Here is a 23,641-nt window from a genome sequence, read left to right on the forward strand (position 1 = left end):
GACCTGAGTAGAGACTGATGAGTGGTGCACTGTTTCTCAAACTTTTTAAATCTTTTCCATTTTGTTGAGATTTCAATTGCTCGCCAAGGGTTCGCGCACTGGACCTAAGATTTTCCGAAGCACTTTTTTTAAATCCTTGCCAGAGCTCCAATCGTATAGTGTAGAGGATGTTAAATCTGTCACAGCCGGTACAATATATTTTCTAGCCAGACTATAGCCTGACATTGATAAGCGACCTTTGTAATAGTCCATTCCATTGCCCAGTTGTCTTGTTCCAAGAGTATTAACATAGCGGTCAATATCAGGACAAATAAATACCACTTTTCTATTAGACATCTTGTTGTTGAATGGGTCCAAAATGGCATGTAATCACAGGAAAACCTTTTGATATTGCTAGGGGATCACCTAATTTAGTTCTTAGTGTTAACTGACAGAGTTCCAAATAGGAAGTGTTTACGGGGATATACTGAAGATGCTTTATATTGTAATGGTCAATATGTTCTTGATTAGTTTTTTGTTCAAGAACTCATAGGAGGGGGACATTGCTATTACCAACTCTGGATGTTTCAACAAATGAAGCGTAGAGAAATATACAAGTGTCCGTGGAGAAGACAGATGGGTAGTCAGTAAAAATAAAATTAGTGTTTCCAGCACTTTTGCCATTGATTATATTGAGCTTAAAGCCAAGAAAATCTTTTAGATTATCATTGTGAATAACCTTTTCATCGGCCATGGGTGATTTAATGTAGATCTTGCCCTCCTCCTTTGAATAGTTGAAATTAAAGGCTCCTTCTTTACGAGCGGAGATTCTTTTATCGATATAATGACATAAATCATTCATACAAGTGAGTTCTTCGTACGGTATTTCAATATATGGATAATTCATCTAATTGATCATTTGAATTTGTTCTTGATCACCTGGGGGTGGTGGCGAATCATAGGGTGTAATTTTATATCATGTTTGCGATCTTTTCTCAGGATGTCATATGCATTTTTGAGAATACAGTTGACAATAGCCACTTCATATACGCCGTCAAATTTGATGGGGGGGGGAGAGGTTTGTCCAAAAATTACTTGTTCTATTCAAATCATTGTAGAGAGGATCGGAAACATTGGACATGAATGTCACATTGAAATCATTGGGCATTGTTAATGTCTTCAACTGCAACCCAAGAATCAAATTACGAGTTGTATCCTAGCCAGCGAACAAGCAACTGTCTCTTGCCTCTGTAAGTACGACTCTTCAATATCTTTTCAATTTGATACATTTCACTAGTGTTTCTAACTTTTTGTAGTTCATATTCATAAAAACCCCAAAAGATCTCATCATCTTTGGTGTCTCGCAGCCGATATGTCGTGGGTTCAGTGTCTAGGATTTTGGACACATTAAAAAGTTCAGTGCTCCATAAATAATTCCCCTTTTCAAAAATATTGGTGGTTCTATTAATTCGAACAGTATCGCCAACATTGAATTTCTTCTTCACAATTTTTTTTTCACTGGAATATTGTTTAAGAAAATCATCAAATGTATTTTTACTGCAATGAGCTTCCCGAGGGATAACATTTGACAGGGATCGATGTGGTAGTTGGTTATATATTTGCATGATTTTATCTAAATCAGGAATAAAAGCAGCAGTATTTTTCATCGTGCAATATCTTGAAATTAATAGAAGAATCGTCCTTATCAATCGTTCAGCCAATGCAGCCTTTATCAGACTGTGACTATGATAGAGTTTTGTATTATATTTCAATAGAACCTTTTGCACATGAGGATTAACAAATTCACTACCGTGATCCGATTGAATTTTTTTACAGCAATCTTGTTCAAGAATACTTTCTAAAGCCTGAGTAACTTCAACGCCTCTCTTTGATCGCAATGGAATGGCATATCCATAGCGACTAAAGACACTAATTGCCACTAGAATATATTTGTAGGGTGTATTGTGACGCCGTTGAATCGCGTCTACAGTTAAAAGATCAGTTTGCATTATATGCGGAGGGAAAAAGGCTTCAGTTTGTCGATATTGTTCGCCACGAAGACTGCAATTCCAATGCATTGTATAACTCGGTCCATTTTCTAGATACAATTTTGCGTTTTTTAATGTGCTGCCATCTATATCAGAGGAAACTTTAGAAGGTGTTGTGGGGGAACTCAGACTTCCCACTTCACCAATATTTTCATAGACATGTGTTAAAACTTCATCCATTTTGAACGCAAACACGTAGTGTAATGTCCACTCCCATTTTGCATACTGGAGGGTGAATCGATACGTCTTCGCTTTTGTCTAGACGTCGTCGTTGGTGTTACCAAATCATTGCTGCTACTAGGAGTGCTAGTATTTTCCAAGATTTAATTAAAATCTTCTTCCTCTTCTTTTTTAAATGGTGTTGTTGGCGTTGTAGAGGACCTCATATACTCTTAATTTCTTTAGAATTTGCTTATTGCCAATAAGACTTTTGGGGAAGTTTGATGCATTTAGAAAGGTGTATAGATTCTTGTCAAATGATAAAAGTCCTTTACGATTCGTCACCATATCACAAATTAAATCAAGTAGATTATAACTTTTTCCTTGAATTATAATTCGTTTCCCAGTGCTATCGACTTGAACTTGATAATCATCACTTTCCAACATGAGATATGTTAATACTCTTTTACTCTGTCCTCGATAGGTCATTGACAATATCCAATTGATGTCACTATGGAATTCAATTCCTTCTCCTTTGATTGTGCATAATCTTGAGGAGATGTTTCCTGTTTAGGAGGACTCTGTGACGACTACGGGTTTCTCAAGATAAGGTCTATGTTTGTCCACACGTTGCAATGCATCTTGAAGTAAAACTAGCTTTTTATCATCGGCAATATTTTCGTCATTAATTAATTTGCTTAGATTGTCTTCAAAATATTCCACGGGTGAGAGGACAAGTTCTATTGGGGTCAATTTTTAGGGTTTAGCCATCTAGAGAAAACTGTTTACAAGTCCTGCAATTATTGGCAGTAAAAGTGTGAAAAAGATACCGCCCGCCTGTAGGAGACGTTTTCTTTTAAAATTTAACGATGTTGCTTTGTCTGGTGTCTCACACCTTCTGGCAAGTGTACATTGCCCTCAGTTAAATTTAAACAAAGTTCAGATATACGATTAATGAAATCATTGTCAACACCATGTTTGAGTATGGCTCGCCTGAGTGGAAGTTTTGAAGTGCCTAGAACAAAAAATAAACGTCTATTTTCATGTAGTTTCTTCAGTGTCATGATGATGACTAATAGCCTTTTCTACTGTTCACCGGAAGATATACAGTAATTTCTTTGTCAAAAATATCTGTGATTACACGTAGATCCTCGGTTGTATTCTGATTAAGATCAAGTAAAACGTACCCATAGGGCTTATTTGTCACCTGACTGTACGCTGACAACAGAAATTTGAGAGCACCTGGATATATTTGTTTATTGAGAGTTATTAGTGAGCTAGAATCACGAACAACTCAGTAGATAATGTAGATGGTGCAATTCAAAGCAAGGGTTTTCATGCACTTGCTCTGATGAAACAGATTGTGTAGAACTAGGGTTATGGAAATATGTTCATGATGAGAGCAAACGGTAAACAGTTATAGCATTTCCCGTGAGAACTGTTCAATCAATTCAGCTAAATCATCAATATTCAGCCATGAGTTTGGTGCAATACCATTGAAAACATCAAGTCCCTGCATGAATTGTTATTGGCAGAGACGTGGCACTGGCAATAGCTTTTATTTGATCGTATGACTCTTGCCAGATACTATAGCAATAGTAAATTTTCTTTGGTTGTTCCAAAACCATTTATTACAATTTTTAATTATTTTAGCTAAACGGGTTGTTTTCCCAGACATTGACGGGCCACACAGAAACGACCTGAATGGTGTTTTAAATTGACACATACTGCTGTTGACAACAGTCGGACTGCAACTAACTTTAAACCATACTTGTCTAATGACTAAATAATACTTTTCCATTAGATCTAACTAGTGCAATCAACAAGAACAACAAAAACATTTTTTCTCCTTTATTGACAAAAGCAACTGAAAATACAGCACGAATAGCATTATTTTTCATTTATTAACGAACAACACTTTTATATACAACAAAAGCACAAACTATTTTTCACTTATTGACAAAGACAACTTAAAATACAGCAATAGAAATAGCAGCACAGTTGAACAAATTTCTAGACTATTTACGACATTTAAAGGATGAGAATCCCCCAAGGGCCCCCCACCCCTTCTGGGGTTGAAGACCACGGCTGTCCGGCGATAGGCTGCGGGCGGGACCCCCCGGGGTCGCTTGGGGTCTGACAGCTGGAAAAACAAACTCTGTATACAATAGCCGTTGCTGCAAAATGAAGATTATAATTGATAAATTGTTATTGTACCCTCCCACCCCCATTTTTATACTATTTGAGGTTTTCAAGTTAACTTATCCAGACCGAATTGGTTTCGATAGTCTGCAAATTCAACTCCATCTGAAATTTGAAAGTGGTCGTGGGGGAGTACTTGTACACCATTCTCGAGCACATAGACCTTTTCGGATATACATGACATGGCATTTTTTCCAACTCTAACAGTATAGATTCTATACTGTAGAGAGCAAAATGCTAATACTTTTGCTCTTGGCACTAGACAGCTATCTATACAGTTTCTGTAGACACTCATGTCAAAATTGTTTTTTACAAAGTGTGAAGGCATCCCTTTACATGCCTGTTTCATATCCATGCCGTGCGTTTCCAGACAGTAAACTTTAGGACCAGGGAACACCCCTAAGGATATTAAATCACTCCCCGTCTCTGATTTTAACATTAATAGTTGAATGGGGGCCTGGAGTTTCACCAACTTGGGGTAGAGGGACTCATTCCAGTTAGTGTATTCCATCTGCAAGCTGATGTGCATCCCATTTTCAAAATTTTAACTTTTAACAACAGGAGAATCTGTGTCCCCATAGTAAACTTGAACCTCCCCCTCCCTTGGCCATTGTACCTAGCACACATTGTAAAAGAACGACAACATAAGTTTTTTGGAAATTTCCAGTACTGAACTTCCCCCCGCTATTTTCTGGTTTAGAACAACATTTCTCTATTTTCTGTGTAGAAGAACCATATTCGACACTATGCTGGTGAAGGTTGTAAAATTGGGATCAGCAATAATTCATGCACATTCTTTGGGGCATGTTACGACGTCACAACGTGATCTGTTTCGTACGCTTTCACAAATTTTTCCAAAAGCTGAATTTAAAATATATTTGTACATTTCTTTTTCGACTTTACTTTTTGCCTGTTGACTGTTTACTGACAAAGGTGTCAATAAACGTCTTCAAGTAGGGTTTCTGATCAAATTGCAGGGCCCTGTGTATTTTTGTGACTCTGAAACCATTGCTCACCATCCACCGCAATAGAACGTGGTGAACAACAATATTCTGTTTCGGGTCCAGATCGGCAATTAATTTCTGTTTGGAGGGGGTCCAGTGCATGCCCATATCCTCGACTAAAGACCGATTGTATGGGCTTAATGAGTCCTTGTTCACAGGTCTATTGACACACGGAAATACAAAATCTTTGACAGAATCGTGAAGTTCCAATGGTATGTGCCCATCAATTTCAAAGAACCATCCTTGTGGACCATTTTTCTCGACAGTGTGAATATCGGGGATGTCACAAGGATTCTCAAGCCATTTATAATTGCCACATGGTAAACAGTAACGAGACATTGCCGAGGGGTACAATGAGTTCATGTCAAGAAAAACTGCATTAGACTTTACACCGGTGTCTTGTCCAATTGGATCCGTTGTTAGAACGCGATCCACATGAAAAACATACTCCCCCCTCATTGATCTTTCTACAAAAGGTGTTGATCCAGATCAGTGGTCAACCCTATTTCCTCCCTATTAATTTTTAAAGTCAATTCCATCACCAAGTGAGGTGTGGAAATATAATAGCCAATGTCTAACCCAAACTCTGAGTAAATTTGATATGTGTTTTTGCAGACAATATCAAAAAGAGTTAACACATCACTGGCCAAGTACATTCTACAATAATCCAAACCATTTTTACACCCTCCCTTAGCCCAAACCCTTTTGGCAAATTCATATTCTTCAGCAGTGCATTCACTCTCGTAAGTGAATTATAGAATGCTTCAATTGTGGATAGTTTCTCCTCACTTAACCGTGCGCCAGAGCAGTAATAGTCATACGCATATATGCCTTTACAGGTCAGTAAATCATACATTTTACCGTCTGGAAAGCGCTGTTTAGGCAGAGGAACAGTATCAAAATTGTCGCTTTTCTGCACTTGAATAAGTTGACTTAAAGCCTTGGGGAAGAAACTATATGAACCCAAAAACCAGATTTTATTCCAGCACATATGCCCATTATTCACTACCTGCCATTTCAACTCCAAAAGCTCCAACTTCTTGGGAGATTTACAGATAATTTTGTAGGTAAATGAGTTATTTACCCATGGCCTATCTGCTCCCCTCCCTCCCTGTGCATACGTGCCAAAGCCGGTAAAATAAATTTCAAATCATAATTTAAATTGTAAATGAAAACCGATACAAAAAACTGCTGGCTTACATTCACATTGCACGATTGGTGTGGTACACCTCAAAAATTACTAACCACTGACGATATTTCCTGCCACAAGTGATTATGATCCCTGACTTTCCTCTTCCCCCCTCTTTTCCCCCTAATCCCTTTCCCCTTAGTCCCCTCTTTAAATTCCCCCTTACATACCCAGCATATTTTTGATTTTTAATAGCCAGACGATCCTCTGCTGATAATAACATCGGGTAGTGAGTATTTCTCAAACGTTAAATAGCTCCATTTTGCAGTGACAATTAATATAGTCAATGCCTTGATCATGCACTCATTCTCATCCAATGTTTCGACTATATCTAACAATTGCATTGTGTTAGAACTGTCTTTTTGGCCGCGGGCATATGAAACTGCTATGGGTTGATGTTCTTTGATACGGCTCGGAAATTGTGGGTCGTTCACATTCACTAGCTTAGCTTCACAATCCAAACTTATTTTATTGCTTTGCAGGAGAGTATTCTGGAAAATTTTAAATCTCAAGATTGCCCTCTCACCCGAAACTCTTTTCACCGATTGATATTCGTGACGCCTGCAATGCTAAATATGATTTTGTAGTTTTAAATCACTACGAAATCTAAACAGAGATGTTGGACATTAATAACACACCCCAAATTCCTTACCCCCTCCCAGAACTCTACTAATATCCTTAATAGGATTGAAATGGTCAATTGAATTGGGTTCACTAGGCGGTGTATACAACAACCAAACCCAGTGTTTTACTGATTCAATCGACAGGGCCATTACTGGGAATATTACACCTTTTTTATGAGAACGAATACACTCTAAAAATTCTGTTTCGTATTGGAGCACAGTAACACCGATATTTAAATGGGCGTTAACCCGTTCAAAAATATCAATCGACCTGAGTTTTACTGGAAATTTTCCCTCTAAACAAGAGAAATCTACTGGGGGAAAATCAGATCCCTCTTCCCCATGGACGGCCCAGTATTCCAAATTTCTCTTTGTAGCATCATTTCGTAGAGGTTCGAAAGCCGATATGAGGAAAGCGTACATGAAATAATTTTGGCCTGTTTCGAAACAAATTCTTTGAACGCCCTGACATCCTTCTAAATCAGGATTATATTTTAATTCAATATCCCTCTCCCATGTCCCCCTCTTAAAATAATATCTTTTTTAAATTTACATATATTTACACTTAAATTTTCAATAAATAAAACTACGGAACCACTACTCATTTTCATTATAATTTTCGAGATGAGTGATAATGTTGTCAATCCATTGCATAAAAACTGTCTCATAACTTTCCAAATGAGGATAGACCACCAACATCTCTTTGTGTACATAATAGTCATACACTTCACTATGACCCTCATTCAAATAAAATATTTTTAAAATAATTGAGACCTTAATACTGTCCCTATCCCCCCACAACTGAATCTGGTTTTCTAAAAGTGCACGGATTTTCTCTACATATTCATGAACGATATAAATTGGTTTGGTTATAAAATTTCCCTCCATAAGTGAATTAAACGGATCCCCAAAAATTGCAGTATCAACGACTATTGTATTCAATATCGAATTTGTTTGTTGAAATTCCGGTGGTGATGAGAATTGTGTATCATTACCCTCCCCCTCTTGTATATCATCATCATTACCCCCTCCTCCACTTTTTTCAACAAAAGGGCTGTGAGAATCCATCGAAGCCATTTCATTGTCAATTAAATTTGATTGAATAGGGGGTATATTCATTAAATCTGAGGGGAAGGGTCCTCCTTTAACTCTTTGGTAAAATTATCTAAAATTTGTATAGTATTCGGGCTTAGCCATGGTAAATCGCCTTCTGAACTAACTACATTGCCTTGTTCAAGTGTACTAGCGTCTACATCTAAATAATTACTCAATAAATTGTCAATAACAGAAGGTATTTCGTCTAAGTTAACACTACCATCTCCATAACGTAAGAAATTACCATATCGACTGTCGATAGCTGTAGTTTCAGTATGCTGATTGTCACGAAACTCCATTGGTGGATCAATTTGGATTATTTCGTGACTTGTCTCTTCAGTTGATGGTTGAGATAGTGCATATGGAACCAATGTAGCCTATAATGAAAATAGCTTATTTTCAAAGTGTCTGAAACACCCTATTTTTAAAATTGGATTACTATTTTCATATCATTTAAAACATGTGCTTAAAAAACACGCTTGGCTGAAGCAATACCTGTGTGCACATAGTACCATTTGGTTAACTCACTGTTCCCCACTCTTTATATCCTGAAAGTTCCAATTTCCAGTTTGATAGTGTTATAACGTATTTACAATGTAAATGAGACATAGTAGGTTTTGATTTTGTTCAAACTTTCCACCAAAAATTTCATATTAATACTCTTTATCTGCTTTGGGAAAAAACGGGGTCTTTACTTGGTAGTCTAGCTCTTTCAGATAATATCCTGAAAATAGCTTATTTTCTATGTGTATAAACCAATCTACTTTGACCTTACATCCGTTAAAGCAAGTCTGTTATTTTCAAGATTTTCCAAAAAATACGATAAAATGGAAACCGTTAAGTCTCGCATCTCTTATTGAAGTTAATATTACGTAAATTAGAATCTGGAATTACTTCGAAATCTAACGGTACAATATCTATCCTTCAACTTGACTTGGGAGAAAAATCATTAGCGGAAATATAATATAAAAACTTACATTATGATTTGTAGCTTGCATTTCGAGGGCTGAATGAGGCTTATTTTCGCCTTGTATAGAGGACGTTGGTCTTGAATGTCCCGGCAACGCTTGTACAGGTGGGGTGCACGGACCAGCAATGTCACAGTGATGTATAGGCAGGGTACACTGAGCTGAAGGTCTTGGCCAACGGCCATACTGTACAACTGATGCCCTCACAGGTGTTTTAACAGTGGTTTTCGCCTTCTTGTCTGTTAGGGGACATTGCTCCAAGTTGTCCTAGAAAAGAAAGAAAGTTTAGTTTTTCATAGAATAACTCTACCCACCTTAATGGAGGGGTCCCATACATAGGAAAAAAGCGCCCGATTTCGAATTCGATGCGCAACTCCTTTGCCCTAAAACGGAAATTTCTTAACCAAAGTAAGATTGAAAAATTTTGAGTGGAAAACCAGACTCCTCCCTCTTCGATATCGATGTTAGAAAATCAATTTCCAGGTTATATCTATTTAATATGTGCTATGCTTTACCCCCCCCCCCTAATGTGCAAATATATTGGCCAAATTTGTTTATAAACTACTATATTCTATTTCATTAGCATTAAGCAAACTTGACTTCTTTCGTGTGTATCGTATAATACATAAGTATCGTGTTTCCTTCAGAAAAGTCTATAGAACAGAAATGACACAAAAAAACATAATATAGCATAGAGTCCTGTAAATAGAAATTAAATTATAGTTTCTAAAAACCAGGGTTAATGAAAAAACCGGGGATTGTGGGGGTTAAATTGTCAAATTTAGATAGTTCCGTAGGCTTTAAGCCCATAGCATAACTTTCGAAATGTTATAAGCTCAAGAAATAGAGGGTATTTAGATATATGCTTTAAATTAGATAAAAAAAAGATCGTTAACCCAACAGCTTATAGGCCTAAAATTTGCAATCATAGGTAAAAATGCTAGCCAATTTACACTTAATATAGTCTTCATGCAACTAAGGGGGTATACCCTAAAGCTGAATATATTGGAGGGGGTGGGGGACTACAAAATGATTTTATATGGAAAACCCTAAGAAAATTTACCAAACAGGACTCACATTATATATTTGTGCAGCTAAAACTTCTAAGTCCACAATATTCGAAGTTTGTTCCATTGTGTCGTGAAACAATATGATACTTTAACCACAAAACATATTCATTATAAACAAAATCTCAAGGTTGAATTGCGATGTAAGAGAAACCTTACGTAAATCCATTGACCTAGATATAGGTGTCATTGATCCTGTCCCGTTAGACATTCTTATCCAGCAATGATGTAAACTTAGCTTCGGAGCAATAGAAACAACAAACAGGTTGACCAAAAAACAGAACAGAAAAACATCAAATCATATAGTCATCAAACAATACAACCATCAACAAACAGAACTGTGAAACAACACTCAAAACCATCAAATAATATAACATGACAACGATGTGAACTTCTGTCTGTATCCATTAGGCTTAGAAACATCAAATAAGTTGACCAACAAATAGAACAGAACTATGAAACAACATCTAATCTTATACCAAGCAAAAAATATAACCATGAAACCATATAACCATCAACAAACAAAACTAAGAAACAACACCAAATCATATAACCAGCAAACAATATAATCATCAAACCATTTAACCATCAAACCATATACCATTAAACCATATAACCATCAAACCATATAACCATGAATAAATTATGAATATTTCGTATTGGATAATATGTTCCTACTAATATCATAAGGGTTAAATGACAAATCAAGTCGAACAAAGATTTCTTTTGCAATTACTATTGTCATTTTTTGGGGAGGGGGGGGCGAGTGTAATCCTCAGGTTTCGTGGTCATTTTAAAAACAAATTTTACTATTTTGGACTAATGTGCTTCCGCCCTGTCAATGCGCAATTACATGTATGATGCGTTTTAGAAACTGCACCAGAAGCGTCAAATTCAAATAGGAAGGACCGTGATTGCTTTTGATTTAAATTAATTTAAAAAACTATTTCCACAAAATAAGTTTTTCAAAAAAAAGTAAAGAACTCCATTAAACAAAAAATGAGCAAAAATTAAATCAAATAATTTACCAAGCGTGAAACTACCACAAACCAGCATCGATAAATAAATGAAACCCAAAACGAACAGAAATTACAATAATTAACCGAGTCAAACTCAAAACGAGCAGAAATTATCATAAGTTGGGTCAAAATCCCTAGGCATTTCCAAGGCAAGAACAAAATTTGCACTTTACTGAAAAAATATAAATGTTTTCACTCTTATAACTTTAATAAATCAAATAATATTAACATTTTAATTACTAAATATCAGTATATGTAAATTAAACTGACAATGCACATTCATTTGTATTTTTTCAGTGAAGTGCAAATTTTCTATTTTCAATCGAATGAGCCCTTTTCGAAGTTCTCACAACAACTCCTTCGATACGAAGTGCCCTAGTCTAAACAACAACAACCGAAAAAAACATTATAGCCACTTCGATCTTTACTTTAAAAATGTCAAGCCTTCCAATCACTTTCGACTATTAAAAAGGGCACTAGGCCTTTCGATTTCCAATCGAATGAGCCCTTTTGGAAACAACAACGCTTTCTATAAATACCTTATATGCCCCCAGGGCATAAATTACAAACCTTACCCTACGGTCTGTTAGGGTGGTTGTCATCCTCTAAGACCGAATTTCCAGAATTTTCAACTACGTTAAGCAAAATGGCTATCTCCAAATATTGATTGGATGTGTTTGGGGAAATGGTGGGCATGAGAAGGGTGTTAGTCGCCTTAAAATCACTTTCGACTATTAAAAAGGGCACAAGCCACTCCAATTTTCAATTGAATTTTCTACGACAACTTCTTTGATGCGAAGTGCCCTGCTCTAATGGAAAAAAATTATAAATAATACATTTTGCCAACATCGTTCTTATGTGTCCCCAAGGCATAACTTAAAACCCTTGCCCTGAGGACTGTGGGGGAGTGTCCTCCTCTTTACTTAATCCCCGTTTCTTGTCTCGTTCTTGAGTGTCTCCATTCTTTACTTAGGCAGTGCGATCCTGCTGCCTATGATTTATACAACAACTTTCTATGTAAACCTTATATGCCCCTAGGGCATAACTTACAACCCTAGCACTGAGGGCTCTGAGGAGGTTATCATCCTAAAAGACCTACTTTCTAGAACGTTCAAATACGTTGAACAAAATGGATATCTCAAAATTTTGATTGGATGTGTTTCGGGAAATGATTGGCGTGAGAGGGGCGTTAGTCGCTATCCAATCACTTTCAACTATTAAAAAAGGCACTAGCCCTTTCAATTTCCAATTGAATGAGCCCTTTGGAACTTTCTACGACAACGCTTTCAATAAAAACTTTATATACCCCAGGGCATAGCTTACCACCCTTGTCCTGAGGGCTGTGGGGGGATGTGTTTTCATCCTCAAAGACCTAATTTCCAAAACTTTAGACAATGTTGAACGAAATAGCTATTTCAAAATTTTAGTTGTATGTGTTTGAGGAAGAAACGAACGTGAGACAGGACCTAATCGCTAGCAAATACCTTTCGACTATTAAAAGAGGTACCAGCTCTTTTAATTTCCAATCGAATGAGCCCTTTTTCAAGTTTCTACGACAAAGATATCAATAAAAACCTTATATGCCCTCAGGGCATAACTTATAGTCCTTTCCTTGAGGGTTGTGGGGGAGTGTCTTCCTCAAAAATATATTTTATATCTGGAAATCAACTACGTTGAACAAAATGGCTATCTAAAAAATTTTATTGAATGTGTTAGGGGGAATGATGGGCGTGGAGGGGGGCTAGTTGCCCTCCAATCATTTTCGACTGTTAAAAAGGGCATTAGCCCTTTGAATTTCCAATCGAATGAGCTTTTTTTGAAGTTTCTACGACAACGCCTTCTTTAAAAAACCTTATATGCCCCTAGGGCACAACTTAAAACCCTTGCCCTGAGGGCTGTGGGGGAGTGTCCTCCTCAAAAACCTATTTTCTATCTGGAAATCAACTACGTTGAACAAAATGAATATCTCAAAATTTTGATTGGATATATTTAGGGAAATGATGGGCGTGAGTTTGGGGGGGGGGGCTAGTTGCCCTCCAATCACTTTCGACTATTAAAAAGTGCACTAGCCCTTTGACTTTCAAAGCGAATGAGACTTTTTTGAAGTTTCTACGACAACGCCTTTTATAAAAAACCTTATATGCCCCCAAGGCATAACTTAAAATTCTTGCCCTGAGGTTAGTGGGAGAGTGTCCTCCTCAAAAACATATTTTCTATCTGGAAATCAACTACGCTGAACAAAATGGCTATTTCAAAATTTTAATTGGATGTGTTTGGGAGAATGATGGGCGGGGGGGGCTAGTTGCCCTCCAATCACTTTCGACCATTAAAAAGGGTACTAGTCCTTTGAATTTCCAATCGAATGAGCCTGTTTTGAAGTTTCTACGACCACGCCTTCTTTAAAAACCTTATATGCCCCCAGGGCATAACTTAAATCCCTTACCCTGAGGGTTTTGAGAGATTGTCCTCCTCAAAAACATATTTTCTATCTGGAAATCAACTATGCTGAACAAAATGGTTATCTAAAAATTTTGATTTGATGTATTTGGGGGAATGATGGGCGTGGGGGGGCAAGTCGTCCTCCAACCACGTTCGACTAATAAATAGAGCACTATCGATGTAAAATTTCAAATCGATTGAGCCTTTTTTGAAGTTTATACCAAAACACATGCTATAAAAACCTTACATGCCCCAAGGGCATAACTTAAAAACCTTGCCCTGAGGGTTGTGGGTGAGTGTCCTCCTCAAAAACATATTTTCTAACAGGAAATCAACTACGCTGAAAAAAATGGCTATGTCAAAATTTTGATTAGATGTGTTTGGGGGAATGATGGGCGTGGGGGGCTAGTTGCCCTCCAATCACTTCCGACCATTAAAAAGGGTACTAGCCCCTCGAATTTCCAATCCAATGAGCCTGTTTTGAAGTTTCTACGACAACGACTTCTATAAGAACCTTATATGCCCCCAGGGCATAACTTAAAACCCATGCCCTGAGGGTTGTGGGGGAGTGTCCTCCTCAAAACATATTTTCTATCTGGAAATCAACTACGCTGAACAAAATGACTATCTCAAAATGTTTATTGGATGTTTTAGGGGGAATGATGGTTGTAGGGAGGGCTAGTCGCCCTTCAATCGCTTCCGACTATTAAAAGGGCACTAGAACTCTCAATTTCCAATCAAATCGTCGACTTTTGGTGAATTGACCTGAACTTAACCTAGATTATTGATATTCATTAATTCACTGCTTGAGCTTGAATTTAATTCAGTGACTTAGTTTGGAATAAGGATTAAGTTTGAAATAAATTACAGTAAATTAAATTGCGCGAAGGAGGATGCTATGTGAAATGAAATGAATTTTGTGGCAATCCGCGGTGATAGATTGTTAGCGTTTATGAACTGTTATTTTTGGATATAAGATCACCGAGGAGAACACCTTCCGTAAGCAGAGATTTTATCTGGTAATAGTTTTACTCAGGCGAAGGCGGGGTAGTGGTTTGGGGTAGCCCCCTTCCATTTCCTTAGCACATAGTACCAAGTTAATATTTATATGTTATTATTATTAATTGATAAATGGCTGCCGTGACTTCTGAAAAGTTGTACAAGACAGGGTGCAAGGTTTGCAAAGAGAGCCTCAGCCTCGCAACCAGAGGAACAGTTATTTGCAACACATTTGCTGAGGGTTGCGGTTACCTCTGCGATAAATGCTGTGAATTTCTTCAGAGTATTGAGAAATACATTATAATAATATATCAGTGCTCTAGCTGCTGGGAGATATTTTCTAATAATCCTTCTTCCCTGCAGATCCCACCTCCTTCAGAGACTTGTTTATTCACCAGTTTTAAGTTTTTTCCGGCACTGTCTACAGTCAGGAATTTCGTCCGCCTCCTGTATATCTTCGTGTACAAACTTCTATTCTTATGATCATCTTGATCAAGCTAGAAGCCTCCTAACATCTCTAGTGAACCCCACGCATAAACTCCTTGCACGTCGCGGCCCCTCTGCTAACCAAAGCCTGTCACAGGATATTTTAGACATCCTTATTTCTGAAGATGCAACCCCTCACTTGCCAAATCTGAAATTCATTATGACTGCAAGTGATGCAATACCTGCGATAGATACGGATCAAAATGCTCACTTTAATCGTGCCATTCAAACCTGGGACCGGCATCTTTTTAGCATAATTGATAAACTTGATTACGTCCCAAGTAAGGTAGCAGAGACTCCTGCTTTGGTGAAAGAGTGTTGTGACGGAGTACAGAGCGAGGTTCTAAGCTGTATAAATAAAGAAAAGCTCAATGATAAATCCTGGCCTCCGCTGAATAACGAGTCAGAAACAGTGGGTCTTGTATTAGATTCACCACCACAAGATTGTGATGATCCCTTAAAGCGTGAAGCTTTTCTGAAATCGTTGGATGGAGCTGATTGTATAGTGCGGATTTCACTTTCTAAGGAATCAGGATCCCAGCAACAGAAATGGTCATTCATACGAAAAGACAAAACGCCGAAAAATTGAAAGCCTGTTTGAATGAAAAGGTCGGTAAAACTGAGGTTCGCAAATCGAGAATTGTCAGTTTATTATCACGAGTGGACTTCCTGATCAACCCAGAGAGTGTGTGTGCTTCTAACCATGGTATCGAAGAGATGCAGCGCATCGGTGTTTTGAAATCATATCGTGTATACTTCCATTCGGTGACAGCCAAGTCTCATTATTTGCGTCACGGGATTCACATTGGCTACGAACATTTCCGGCTTACTGATTATAAGTTTTTACCGCGAATGTGCTACAAATGCGGGTCGCTACAGCATATATCGTCAGGCTGCTCTAGCGTGGAACGTTGTCTCAAGTGCCTTGGTAGCGGACACTCTCATTCTAGGAACAACCCTTGCCAGAATGAACCTTGTTGCTTCCATTGTGGATCTCATGAGCATACTGGATTTAGCTTTCGCTGCAAACAGTTAACCGAAAAAGTTGCAAAGAATAAAAAATGATTAGTGCAAAGATTATATCTCTGAATCTGAATAGTTTTGGGGATAAACAACATGTATTGCAGTCTATGCTGCACGATCTGGATATTTTGTGTCTGCAAGAGCATCATCTTCTGGACCACTCTACTAGTCTTTTTTCAAGTCTGTCGCAGCAGTTTCAGTGTCTTATATCTCCAGCTACATCTACAGGTGGACGCCCATCTGGAGCCGTTTGCGCTTTTATTCGAGATACTTTTACAGTTTCCGGGTTTGCCGTCCATCGATATTTTGTTGCTGCCTGAATAACAGGTTGTATCGTTTTTTAGTGCTATTTACCAACAAATTATCATACTATTGATTCGGATTTTGATTTCAATTTTGCATGTTCAGAATTATCGCGATTTGTGGCGAAAGTTCCATCAGATTTCCAGTGGCTTATTTGCGGGGATTTTAACTGCAACATTGCTATCTCTGATGTCCGCTCCTCCGCTCTTTTATCTTTGTTTTCGGTTTTTACTATAGTTTCAAAAGATGCGGATTTTACGTCTGTCCATAATTCTGGTTCTTGCTCTAATCTAGACCATGTGCTGAACTCAAATGCAGCGTTATTACCACAGCCTGTTCATGTTGGGTTGGATATGCCTATTTTTACCTTTCTTTTCATTTAAATATTCAAATTCCATCTTTTAAAATTATCCATCGTTCTAGTCAAATTGTAAATAAAATGACCTGGGATCGGGAAAAAAGTGCAAATATCATGAAGAATCAGATGCACTTTTAGCTAAAATAACTGTAATTATTCTAAGGATGTTGAACAAATTGATATTGATCTATTTTACCTTGAAATTGTTCATAGTTTAAAAGTCGGGGCTAATAAAGCATTTAGAACTGATTCTTTCCCTCGTGGATCTCGTGTTTTAGGTTGGAACCTTAACCCGATTTTAAAGCAAAGCCAAAAGAATGCATCTCAAGCTTGTTACCTTTGGAATTGCGCGGGAAAACCGCGATCTGGACCATTTTATGATGGTATCAAATTATTTAAACGCGTTTTTCGGGCTGAGTTGCGTTTGCATAATGAAATTATAAAAGATGAAATTGGTTCAAGGATTACTAGTGATAAGAATGGGCTTTGGAGATTGGCTATTTCTAGACGTCGTAATAATAATTGTTCACCAGATTCAAATAGTTCTCTGAAACTAGATGACTGGATAACTCATTATAATCAAGTTTTTTCATCCGGTGATGCGGCAGTTGAATCACGGCTTGCCTCTTTATTATCGGAAGAAATTTCAAAGCCCCGCCCAAATAGTAAAATATCTGTTTCTGTTGATGATGTAACGGTAGTAATTAAAGCTCTAAAAAGTAAGCATTCTTTTGATCATGATGGTATACATTCAAACCATATAAAATGGGCATCCCACAAAGCAATCCTTCTCCTCGCCACTCTTTTTACTACTATTCTTTCTTCTGGAGTTCTTCCAACTAGCTTTTCTCGTGCCACCACTTCACCCCTTTCAAAAAAAGGAGGGAATACGAATCGATGTTCTGATTACAGGCCGATTACTGTTTCGTGCCAGATTAGCAAAGTTTTTGAGTTAGTTTTATTAAAGTATTTGGAGTCTTGTAACCAAGGCCTGAATCAAATTGGGTTCCGTAAGGGTCTAAGCATGGATGTTGCTCATACCTTCCTTTCAAGAATAATATCCTTTTGTAAGCAATGGGATAGAGTTTATACACTTGCGCTATATTTTGCGGCGGCGTATGATTCAATTATCCATTCTTGGGCTATGACTGCACTTCTGAAGAATAATGTCCCACTACCAGTAGTTTTGGTTTTAAAAAAGTGGTATGGCTCCTCTCGTATTCGTATTAAGTGGAAGAATCAGTTTAGTGATTATAATGTTAAGTTATGTAAGGGGCTGAGGCAAGGAAGCATTATTTCTCCTTTGATTTTCAATATTACTGTTTCGGGGCTATTTGATCAAATTCAGTTGACTTTTATTTATGGTAAAGGTTATGTTCTGTCGTGGATTGCTTACGCAGATCATTTACTCCTTTTGAGTCGATCGCTTCAGTCACTTCAACAAAATGTAGATTTTTTAGCAAAGGTTTTTAGTGAGCATGGACTTCGTTTTCGCCCTGAAAAGTGTCAGTTTTTAATTCTTGGTCCTAAGGCTAATGATCTCGTTAATTCAGAAATTTCTGTCCGTATTTATGATAGTATTTTAAAACCTTTGGAATCTTTTTTATATCTTGGTGTGCCTTATTGACCAACTTTAGCTCTATGCCGTGCTTCTATTTCTATAGCAGTTAAAAGTAGAATAGTGTCTAGTTTCGGGGCAGTAATTTGTCTTCGCAATCTTCTTTCTTTGAAAACACTGGCTCAGGTATATAATACTGTCGCTTTGCCTCAGATTTTACTTTTTTCCTCGCTTCTACCGTTTTTTAGAATTAGTAATATTGCGCATGTAAAAACCCCATTTTTTAGTTTTGCTAAGTTCCTTCGCCGCTTTTCTAAATCTGAATCAAATACTTATTTAATGAATGCATACAAAATAAAAAACTCTGTTGATGTTTTTGAGAAAAATCAAAAGAATTTTTTATCCAAATTAAATGTTTTTTCTCATAATTTATATAGAGCTGCGCACGAAGCTTAATTTATTTTATTTGATTTAATTTTTGAATGAAGTGTTAATTTGTGAAGTGTTAATTTATTATCTATTGAATGAAGTGTTAATTAGTGTGGTAATTTTGATTGAAGGCCTTTGCGTATTTGTTGTTATATAGTTTAAAATAATTTTATGGCCTGTTGATTAGCGGTTATTATTTTTATTTATTTCTTTTTTACTCTTCGTATTCGGAGGAAATAAAAAGTTTGAATTGAATTGAAATGAGCCTCTTTTGAAGTTTCTACGACGACCCCTTCCATAAAACCTTACAAGCCCCCAGGGCATAACTTAAAACCCTTGCCCTGAGGGTTGGGGGGGAGTGTCATCCTAAAAAACATATTTTATATCAGGATATCAACTACGCTGAACAAAATGGTTATCTCAAAATTTTGATTGGATGTGTTTGTGGGAATGTTGGTCCCCTGGGGGGGGGGGGGGCTAGGTGCCCTCCAATCACTTTCGACTGTTTAAAAGGGTACAAGAACTCTCAGTTTCCAATCGAAAGAGCACTTTTTGAAGTTTCTACGACGACACCTTCCAAAGTAAGATCACAGCTCGATAGGAAAAAAAATAATGAATGGTACATTGTGCCAACATCATTCTTATATGCCCTCAGGCCATAACTTAAAACCCTTGCCCCGAGGGTTGTGGGGGAGTGTCCTCCTCAAAACATATTATCTATTTGGAAATCAACTACGCTGAACAAAATGGCTATCTCAAAATTTTGATTAAATGTGTCTTGGGGAATGATGGGCGTGGGGGGGGGCTAGTTACCCTTCAATCACTTTCGACTATTAAAAATGGCACTAGCTAATACAATTTCCAATCGAATGAGCCCTTTTCGAAGTTTTTACGACAACTCCTTCGATACGAAGTGCCCGGCTGAAAAAAAAACACATTGTGCCCACATCGTTCTATACTTAGGCAGCGCTAGTGCGCTGCCTATGATGAAGTAGTCGCATGACATTTTCAGCTGATCAGAGGCTTTCTCCTCTCAATTTATTCAAACCTACGAAAGCTACAGGGATAAAGCTATTGAAAAAGAAAGCGCTATGTTATGCCTTTAATCAAGTCGTTACTCAAAGCTATAATTCCACAACCCTTGTGGTTTGAATTTGGCACTTGTAGTGCCATTTATAATACCCACCATAAATGTGCATGTGCATTGATAATGCACATGCACACTGGTCCAAAATAGTGATCCTTGTATGTTACGAAAATTAACTTGTGGATGACGTTCGCTACTGACACTTTTGCAACATGTACTTGTAAGTTATACTTTTGGGGGCTGTCGATTATGTTTTTTTTTGTTGCAATAAATGATTGTGCTACTAAGAAAAGTTCACATTACCTTGTCCATAAAAAGAAAAATACATTTTGAGGGTCAAATTCTCTGGCTTTCAAGCTTGACTCGTTTTCTGCTTTCCATCCTAATGAACTTTCCATCCACTTCCGGGAACTTTCCATCCACTTCCGGGAAATTTCGGGAGCTTTCCATCCACTTCCCGAAATTGGCTCACCTTGAAAAGTATATTTGAAGCTTTCTTCAAAAAGCATATTTGTATCTTTCAAAGTCAATAAGACTGACACTTAAATGTTTGTGAGTTTAGCTGAGAAAAGGAGATTACAGCTTGAATAATGAGAAAGGTGACAGTTTAACTGGAAAAGGAAAATATCTTATCGCAGCGTAATAGATAAAAATCCAGTTCGTCACATTGGCTTTAATGCAGAAATTTCTCGCTTCTTTCCTTATTTGTTATGAGTCTGGGTTATTGCAATTGATGTAGCTTTTGGTATAGATCCTATCTTAAGTAAGCATGTACACGAGATGGGGAGGGAATGTTTGGATTTTCTATTCAAGAAACAGGAAAATGGTTTTAAACTTACAAATATTTCCATATAAGTTTCATGTAATTCAAATGGTTTTTTTTTCCAATTCATCCCCACCCCTGCACACACGCACAAAAAAATTCTAAATTTGTATGCGAAACTAAAGTTTTTGTAAAAAATTTTGCTCTTTAAGACATAGGATATATATTTACTTCTCGGTCGATACTACTACTACCACTACTAACAACCCACTACTGAACCCTAAAGCCAAATCAGCTATGGATACTCCTCTTCCACACAAATTTATGTTCCTTTAAATAATTCCTTATAATCTTTTCTGATCCCATTCAAGGAAAGACCAGCTTTTCCTTCAACCTCAGATAGAATACCAAGAGGCACAATATTTTACTATCTGTCCACTTTCATCCGTAGAATCTGTCTTATCCATATTAAAGATTCATTCATCTTAGCCCTAGAATGTGGGATGGAACGACGATTTTTGTAGAACTTACTATTTGATATATGGTCAGTCATACGAGTACCTAAGACTATCCCTTAACAAATCCCCTGGATAGTTCCTATGAGGATTCCTAACGAGTACCTGGAATTATCCTCAGACAATTCCTCTTGGAAACATGCAGCAAATCTTCCCCAGATCTTCGAAACATCCATGTCTCAGAGCCTTACTTGACTACTGTCATGACAAGGAGTACACACATTTAAATCTTAGTTTTCAGACTTACCTTCGCATTCTGCCAAGCTTTTTCAACAGCAGTAAAAACACCTTGTGTCTTTGCTATTTTTCATTCTACAAATTTACTTCGTCCACCATTTTTGCTATTAATACTCTGGCAAGAGGTAATTATTAATACCAGGTTAATAACCAGGTAAGTGCTCAGGTAATTGAAGCTGTCCTACCTAGGTAAGCGAAGCTGTTTTGCCTAGGTAAGTAAATTTGTCCACTTAATCGATTTTCTTGTTACCCAACACAACCTCTTCACCTTCATTCATTCATAGTCTTAGCGACTTACAAGAAAAAGGTATTTCTAAAACTAAGGCTCTAGACGAAATGTATCAAACTCGTGACCTATCTAGATGGTTTGTGAGATCAGAAAATCTCATTGTGCCTATTAAAAAATATATATATTGAGCTGTTTTTGAGAAAAAGACATTAGCACAAACATAAATGCATTAATAAATATATAAAAACATAAGTTAAACTTTTTTTATCATTCCTTTTGTTTTAGCTGTTTAGATTGGTCTTGTCACGTTGGATGGCCCAGGTTGTTTGGCAAACATTTATCTGTATTGTTATAACTATATATCATTTCATTTTATTCACTACCATATAATGCATGTCGTCATTTAATAGTACCATGCATTGTCTGTTCTTTAAATGCCTATGAACGTGACGTTATTCCCAGGAAAAATTTTTTTTTTCTAAAACTAAGGCTCTAAAAAAGTTTTATCAAACTCGTCACGTATTTAGATCGTCTTTTCATGCTGGAAAATGCTAGTGTGCCAATTTACGTAAAAAACTATGAAGCCATTGTCGAAAAAAACAAATACATACACATCTTCATTGTTGCTCGTTTAAAGAGAGTAGATAATAAATCATATATAAAACATGAGTCAAACAGTAAATAAGTTTTGAGACCACACTGGCTAACACAACAAAAACTCACGAAGAAAAGAGAAAACAAGGACAATAGCAGCCAGTGAAAAACGGAAGAAAAAACTATGCAAATATTTTGGTTGAAACCTCCACTCAACCGTCCTCAGTGCAGAATAATAAAAAAAAAACGCAGGTAAAAAAACTCAAAATATATACTAAAACTAAAATAAGGACCCTTTCCAAGTAACAAGTAATGGCTCTTCTTCGCAATTTTTTGTTATGTCAAGTAGTTCTTGGTAACGAAGTGTAAGTAAGGAGAGGGTCGGTCGTATAGTAACAAAAACTCATACAGTAACCATATAGTAACCACAACAGATACATCAAAAGAATTAACTCTTTATGGTGATGCCCGAGAAATTTCACCTATTCTCCGAAAAAAAGGGGAGAACCACAAAAAATCAAGGAATCTTAATGAAAATCACACCGTCAGATCAGTGTATCAGAGAAAACTACTATTGAGGTTTCAAGCTCCCATTGGCAAAAATGTTAAATTTCTTATCTTTCTTTAGAAGAAAGATCACGGATGCGTGTTTGTATGCATGATTTTTTGTTTGTTTGTTTTTTCAGGGGGTGATCGTATCGAATAAATGATCCTAGAAGATCGGGAGAGGGCCCATTCAAAGCTGAAACAAAGTTTTCTGCCTTTTTAAAGTGGCCAAAAAAATTGGAGGGAGCTAGTCCCTTCCTATACCCCTTGTTTTCCCAAATTAGACCGACTTAAATTTTGAAAAAAAAACAATTTGTTCAACGTAGTTGAAAGGTCCAAAAATTATTCTTTTGGGAATGACTTCATCACCACAATCCCAGGGGAAAGAGCTGTAAGCTATTGATTTTCCCCATTGTTTGCGTAGAGTATTTTTATTGGGAAGTATACAAACATTTGTCTAGGGATTGTAGCGGCTACGACGGAGTAGGGCAAGTTCAATCTCACAGAGGTTCGGAGGATCTCGGCTCTCTTATGATAGGCCGGACAAAGTTGCTTCTCAAGCGCCGTGTGCCCCTTATTATTACAATTTTTGCAGTAGGCGTCTTTCTCGATGCAATTTTCTATAACGTGGCTAGGTTTACCACATTTTCGACATGATTGAAGTGACTGTTTACAATTATTTTTGCTATGACCATGAGCTAGGAAAATTGTACATTGTAGGG

At 37.2% G+C, this 23,641-nt stretch overlaps 1 long non-coding RNA gene across 1 annotated transcript in view; it reads right to left on the reverse strand.

Moving 5' to 3' along the window:
* Positions 1–9,423: 9,423 nt before the first annotated feature.
* LOC148945493 (uncharacterized) overlaps positions 9,424–23,641 on the reverse strand; it is a 175,803-nt gene continuing 161,585 nt past the window's right edge. Inside the window, exons 2-3 of the long non-coding RNA XR_016142752.1 lie at positions 20,339–20,507; positions 9,424–9,534 (exon numbers count right to left, since the gene is read on the reverse strand). This is a non-coding gene — a long non-coding RNA (uncharacterized LOC148945493). The remainder of the gene's footprint in view (positions 9,535–20,338; positions 20,508–23,641) is intronic.

The sequence above is a fragment of the Artemia sp. Qi Xiang Cuo genome, chromosome 13 (assembly GCF_049724085.1).
Source record: "Artemia sp. Qi Xiang Cuo chromosome 13, ASM4972408v1, whole genome shotgun sequence".
Taxonomy (NCBI): domain Eukaryota; kingdom Metazoa; phylum Arthropoda; class Branchiopoda; order Anostraca; family Artemiidae; genus Artemia; species Artemia sp. Qi Xiang Cuo.